We start from the raw sequence: 6,710 nt of genomic DNA on the forward strand, positions 1-6,710 counted from the left end.
CAGAGGAAAAGCATATCACAGTATCCAGCACATTGTGGATTCTCAAAAACAAATTATTGAATAAATAAACATTTTCAAAACTATATTCAGGAGGTATTGCATGCAGGGCCACACCTGTCCAGGTTGGTAAGTAGAACTGAGAACAGTATGTTGTTTTGACCAAACTTAATTACACTTGTTTTGGTTTGGCTCATTCGATTGCATTGTAATGTAAATATAACCTCAAATCCACTAACCTTCTGGGGTCACTTTACTTTTCTTTTTCTTTTAAAAAAAAATGTATGTATGTACACACGTATGAGAAGTAAAACAGGCATGAAAGTGAAGTCGCTCAGTCGTGTCCGACTCTTTGCAACCCTATGGACTGTAGCCTACCAGGCTCCTCAGTCTATGGAATTTTCCAGGCAAGAGTACTGGAATGGGTTGCCATTTCCTTCTCCAGGGGGTCTTCCCAACCCAGGGATCGAACCTGGGTCTCCCGCATTCCAGGCAGACGCTTTACCCTCTGAGCCACCAGGGAAGCCCCAAAACAGGCATACAGAAAAGTAAATTAAATAAGGGTTGTGGTCCTCCCTTATCCTCAGCTTTGCTTTCCATGGTTTCAGTTACCTGCAGTCAACTATGGTCTGAAAACACTAAATGGAAAATTCCAGAAATAAACAATTCATAAGTTTTAAGCTGCAAAGCATTCTGAGACGTGGGATAACATGCCTCACTCTCCTACTGCACCCAGCCTGGAATTCCCAACCATCAGCGTCATTTGCTCTTTGGCTATGAACACAGACATCATCTTGGCTGGATGATCCAGGATCACCCAAAACAGGTGACCCTCGTTCTAATGTACCATCAGAAAGTCAATTGTAACCTAACACTATGTCACAGCCTCTATATCATTCTCCTTACTTTATCTCATCATGTGGACCTCAGCTCATGTCATCACTCATATACTCGTGAGTCCAATACAATAAGATGTCTTGAGAAAGAGGGAAAGAGAGAGAAACCACATAACTTTTCTAAAAAACTTTTTATTTTGTATTGGATTAACAAACAATGTTGTGATAATTTCAGGTGAACAGCAAAGGGAGTTAGCAAAGGGATACATATACATGTATCCATTATCCCCCAAACTCTCCTCCCATCCAGGCTGCCACATAACACTGAGAGAGTTCTGTATGCCATACAGTAGGTCCTTGTTGGTTATCCATTTTAAATATAGAAGTGTAGGGAGAATGGATACATGTATATATATGGCTGAGTCCTTTTGCTATTCACCTGAAACTATCACAACACTGTTAATTAGCTAGAACCCATACAAAATAAAAAGTTTAAAGTTTGGGGCTTTAAAAAAGGAAAAAATAAATATAACATTGTGTACATGTCTATCACAAACCCCCTATTTTAGTACATTGTTATTAATCTCTTACTGTATCTAATTTATAAATTAGACATTATCATAGGTATATATGTCTAGAAAAAACAGTCTATATTGGGTTTGGTACTATCTGCAGTTTCAGGCATCATCCACTGAGGATACAATGACTGATAAAAACAGAGACAAACAATGTACTGATACACAATTGTGATGAAATTGTGTCCCCCAGAGATACGAGGGACTATTGTATGATTAAATGATTTAACACAAAGCAAACAGGTTGTTACCAGCATTCAGGTTAAGAAAGAGAACACTGCCAAAACCCAGGAGCCCTCTCCATGCCCCTTCCCATTGTAATCTCTTCCTTTCCTCCAAAGGTAACCAGTGTCCTGACTTTGGTAATAGTTATTTTCTTGAATTTCTTTTTGGTTTAAAACCATCTGCATATGTATCCCCAAAGTTAACTATACTTGTGCCTGTTGTTTTAAACTATTAGTGAATGAATTTACACTGTATATCTTCTTCTGTGCCTAGCTTTTCCAACTCATTATGTTTGTGAGATACATGCTGTTGTATACAGCTACAATTTATTTATTTTAATTATTGTATATTATGTATTTTATTGTATGACTCTACCACTATAATTTCTTGCTAATACAAGAGATAATTCTGGCTTGGGAATATGACTAATACCGTTCTTGTGTATATTCTTATGCATGTCTCCAGGTACACATGTACACACATTTCTGTTGGCTATTGATTGCTGTGGGTTGAATATGACCCCCAAGAAAATATGTCAGAAGCTAACTCCTGGTACCTGTGAATGTGACCTTATTTGGATAAAAGATCTTTGCAGAAACAGTTAGTTAAAATGAGGCATAACGGTATTAGGGAGGGCCCTGAATCCAGTATAACACATGCGTTGTTATAAGAAGAGGGAAAGTTGAACACAGACAGACACACAGAGAGAAGATGGCCACATGAATGTGGAGACAGGAATGGAAGTCCTGCTGCTGAAAGTCAAGCAATGCCTGGGGCTACCAGACCCTGGAAAAAGCAAGGAAGGATCCTCCCCTAGGGGCTCCAGAGAAAGCATGACCGCCAAGACCTTCATTTCTGACATCCAGCCTCCAGAACTGTGAGAGAATACATTTCTGGTTTTAAGTTGCCTCGTTTTTGCAACTCGATCGATGGCAGAGCTAAGCAATGAATACAAGTGAAATTACTGGCCTATAAGGTGTGCATATCTTTGGATTTAATAGATAATGACAAACAGCTTCTCAGAATGGCTATATCAATTTCTACTCCTACACACAGTTTATAAAAATTTTATTGTTCCACATCTTTGGCAAAACTTAATATTATCCATCTTTTAAATTTTAGCCATTATGGTGGATAGATTCAGTTCAGTTCAGTCGCTCAGTGGTGTCCAACTCTCTACGACCCCATAGACTGCAGCACGCCAGGCCTCCCTGTCCATCACCAACTCCCAAAATTTACTCAAACTCCTGCCCATTGAGTTGGTGATGCCATCCAGCCATCTCATCCTCTGCCGTCCCATTCTCCTCCCACCTTCAATCTTTTCCAGCATCAGGGTCTTTTCAAATGAGTTCTTCACATCAGGCAGCCAAAGTATTGCAGTTTTAGCTTTAGCATCAGTCCTTCCGATGAATACTCAGGACTGATTTCCTTTAGGATTGACTGGTTGGATCTCCTTGTAGTCCAAGGGACTCTCAAGAGTTTCTCCAACACCACAGTAAAAACGCATCAATTCTTTGGTGCTCAGCTTTCTTTGTAGTCCAACTCTCACATGCATATGTGACTACTGGAAAAATCACAGCTTTGACTAGATGGAACTTTGTAGGAAAAGTAACGTCTCTGCTTTTTAATATGCTGTCTTGGTTGGTCATAACTTTTCTTCCAAGGAGCAAACATTTTTACTTTCATGGCTGCAGTCACCATCTGCAGTGATTTTGGAGCCCCACCCCCGAAAGTGGGGAGTAGGTTCTACTGTTTCCCCATCTATTTCCCATGAAGTGATGGGACCAGCACTTCATGGCAAATAAATGGGGAAACATTGGAAACAGTGTCAGACTTTATTTTTTTGGGCTCCAAAATCACTGCAGATGGTGTCTGCAGCCTTGAAATTAAAAGACGCTTACTCCTTGGAAGAAAAGTTATGACCAACCTAGAGAGCATATTGTAAAGCAGAGACATTACTTTGCCAACAAAGGTCCATCTAGTCAAGGCTATGGTTTTTCCAGTGGTCATGTATGGATGTGAGAGTTGGACTGTGAAGAAAGCTGAGCGCCGAAGAATTGATGCTTTTGAACTGTGGTGTTGGAGAAGACTCTTGAGAGTCCCTTGGACTGCAAGGAGATCCAACCAGTCCATTCTAAAGGAGATCAGCCCTGGGTGTTCTTTGGAAGAAATGATACTAAAGCTGAAACTCCAGTACTTTGGCCATCTCATGCGAAGAGTTGACTCATTGGAAAAGACTGATGCTGGGAGGGATTGGGGGCAGGAGGAGAAGGGGACAACAGAGGATGAGATGGCTGGATGGCATCACCGACTCGATGGACATGAGTTTGAGTGAACTCCGGGAGTTGGTGATGGACAGGGAGGCCTGGCGTGCTGTGATTCATGGGGTTGCAAAGAGTCGGACACGATTGAGCAACTGAACAGAACTGAACTGAACTGAACTGATGGGACCAGATGCCATGATCTTAGTTTTCTGAATGTTGAGTTTTAACCCAACTTTTTCACTCTCCTCTTTCACTTTCATCAAGAGGCTCTTTAGTTCCTCTTCACTTTCTGCCATAAGGGTGGTGCCATCTGCATATCTGAGGTTACTGATATGTCTCCCGGCAATCTTGATTCCAGCTTGTGCTTCCTCCAGCCCAGCATTTCTCATGATGTACTTTGCATATAAGTTAAATAAGCAGGGTGACAATATACAGCTTTGACGTACTCCTTTCCTGATTTGGAACCAGTCTGTTGTTCCCAAACAACATATAGATAGTGGAGAGTGGCATCCAACTGTGCCTCTATTTTGTATTTTCCTGATTACTAATGAGATTATGTACTTTTCTTTTTTTTTTTTTTTTTTTTTGTCATTTGGGATAACCTTTTGTGAGGTATTAAACTCTCTCTACTGGGTTGTTTGTCTTTTTCTTATTGATGATATGTGTGTGTGTGTTTGTATGTACTCAGTCATGTCCCATTCTATTGTGACCCCATAGACTATAACCTGTCAGGCTTCCCTGTCCATGGGATTCTCCAGGCAAGAATACTGGAGTGGGTTGCCATTTCCTCCTCCAAGGGTTCTTCCCAACCCAGGGACTGAACCTGAGTCTCCTGCATCAGCAGGCAGATTCTTTACCACTGAACTGTCTGAGTTTGTCCCATAATACAAATATATTATCTATTATAGATAATTAATATATTATCTATAATAGATAATATATTAATATAAATAATCTATATTATTATAGATCCATATCTAGTATATAAAATATACATGAGTAAGGGGCTCATACTCAGAATATGCACCAGCTTTCTTTTGATAAGTAGCTGCATGATATATGTTTTTATAATTTTTCAATCCTCCTTTTTTTATATCCTTTTGTTTTATGTACAATTCCTCTAAAGCACATGCCAAATTTTTACAAGTCTAGTAATCTTTGATTTTTAATCACAGTATTTAGTACATTTGTTTTTATTATAATTACCTATATTGGAGGGTTTAAATTACCATTTTACTATCGGTTTTCTCTTTGTCCCACATCATCTTTCTTTTTTTATTTTTTCTCTTGAAATATTTTTAATTGTTGTTTTTTGCTCATATCAGTTCTTAAACACTGGATTTATCTCAGGTTTCAAAGTACTCAGCCACTATCTCTTCAAATATTGCTTCCTTCTCATTCTGTCCCTCACTCTCTCTTTCCTGCCTCCTAGAATATCAATAATACAAATATTAGAAACTATACAGGATATCCTTATCCCCTTGTGTCTCTTGTCTTCTACCCTGTTTTTCCTCCTTCTGCCTCTCTGTTTTAATCTAGAGGCTTTGTTTCATTTTATCTTCTGTTCTCTCATGAGCTCTTAAACCTATTCATTGACTCCTTAATTTTGGTTTTGATATCTCTGATATTCATTTGGTTCTCTTTTTCAAATAGCTTTCAATTTTCTGTTAAAACTCTAGATGTTGTATTTTATTCACCATTATTTTAAAGTGTATGTCTGGAGGGTTCCCTTCTCTCCACACCCTCTCCAGCATTTATTGCTTGCAGATTTTTGGATCGCAGACATTCTGACTGGTGTGAAGTGGTACCTCATTGTGGTTTTGATTTGCATTTCTCTAATAATGAGTGATGTTGAGCATCTTTTCATGTGTTTGTTAGCCATCCGTATGGCTTCTTTGGAGAAATGTCTATTTAGTTCTTTGGCCCATTTTTTTATTGGGTCGTTTATTTTTCTGGAATTGAGCTGCAGGAGTTGCTTGTATATTTTTGAGATTAGTTGTTTGTCAGTTGCTTCATTTGCTATTATTTTCTCCCATTCGGAAGGCTGTCTTTTCAGTTTGCTCATGTTTTCCTTTGTTGTGCAGAAGCTTTTAATTTTAATTAGATCCCATTTGTTTATTTTTGCTTTTATTTCCAGAATTCTGGGAGGTGGATCGTAGAGGATCCTGCTGTGGTTTATGTCAGAGAGTGTTTTGCCTATGTTCTCCTCTAGGAGTTTTATAGGAGTTTTACACTGTTGGTGGGAATGCAAACTAGTACAGCCACTATGGAGAACAGTGTGGAGATTCCTTAAAAAATTGCAAATAGAACTGCCTTATGACCCAGCAATCCCACTGTTGGGCATACACACAGAGGAAACCAGAATTGAAAGAAACACATGTACCCCAATGTTCATCGCAGCACTGTTTATAATAGCCAGGACATGGAAACAACCTAGATGTCCATCAGTAGATGAATGGATAAGAAAGCTGTGGTACATATACACAATGGAGTATTACTCAGCCATTAAAAAGAATACATTTGAATCAGTTCTGATGAGATGGATGAAACTGGAGCCAATTATACAGAGTGAAGTGAGCCAGAAAGAAAAACACCAATACAGTATACTAACACATATATATGGAATTTAGGAAGATGGCAATGATGACCCTGTATGCAGGACAGCAAAAAAGACACAGATGTGTATAGCGGACTTCTGGACTCAGAGGGAGAGGGAGAGGATGTGATGATTTGAGAGAATGGCATTGAAACATGTATAATAACATGTAAGAATCGAAATGCCAGTCTATGTCTGATGCAGGATATGACACGCT

The 6,710-nt window shown here is 39.1% G+C and overlaps 1 non-coding gene across 1 annotated transcript; it reads right to left on the reverse strand.

Moving 5' to 3' along the window:
* Window positions 1–448: 448 nt before the first annotated feature.
* Window positions 449–520, reverse strand: TRNAS-GGA. Its single transcript has one exon. It is a non-coding gene; the product is annotated as a tRNA-Ser (tRNA).
* Between the last annotated feature and the right edge of the window lie 6,190 nt (window positions 521–6,710).

The sequence above is a fragment of the Oryx dammah genome, unplaced genomic scaffold, assembly GCF_014754425.2.
Source record: "Oryx dammah isolate SB20612 unplaced genomic scaffold, SCBI_Odam_1.1 HiC_scaffold_17, whole genome shotgun sequence".
Classification (NCBI taxonomy): domain Eukaryota; kingdom Metazoa; phylum Chordata; class Mammalia; order Artiodactyla; family Bovidae; genus Oryx; species Oryx dammah.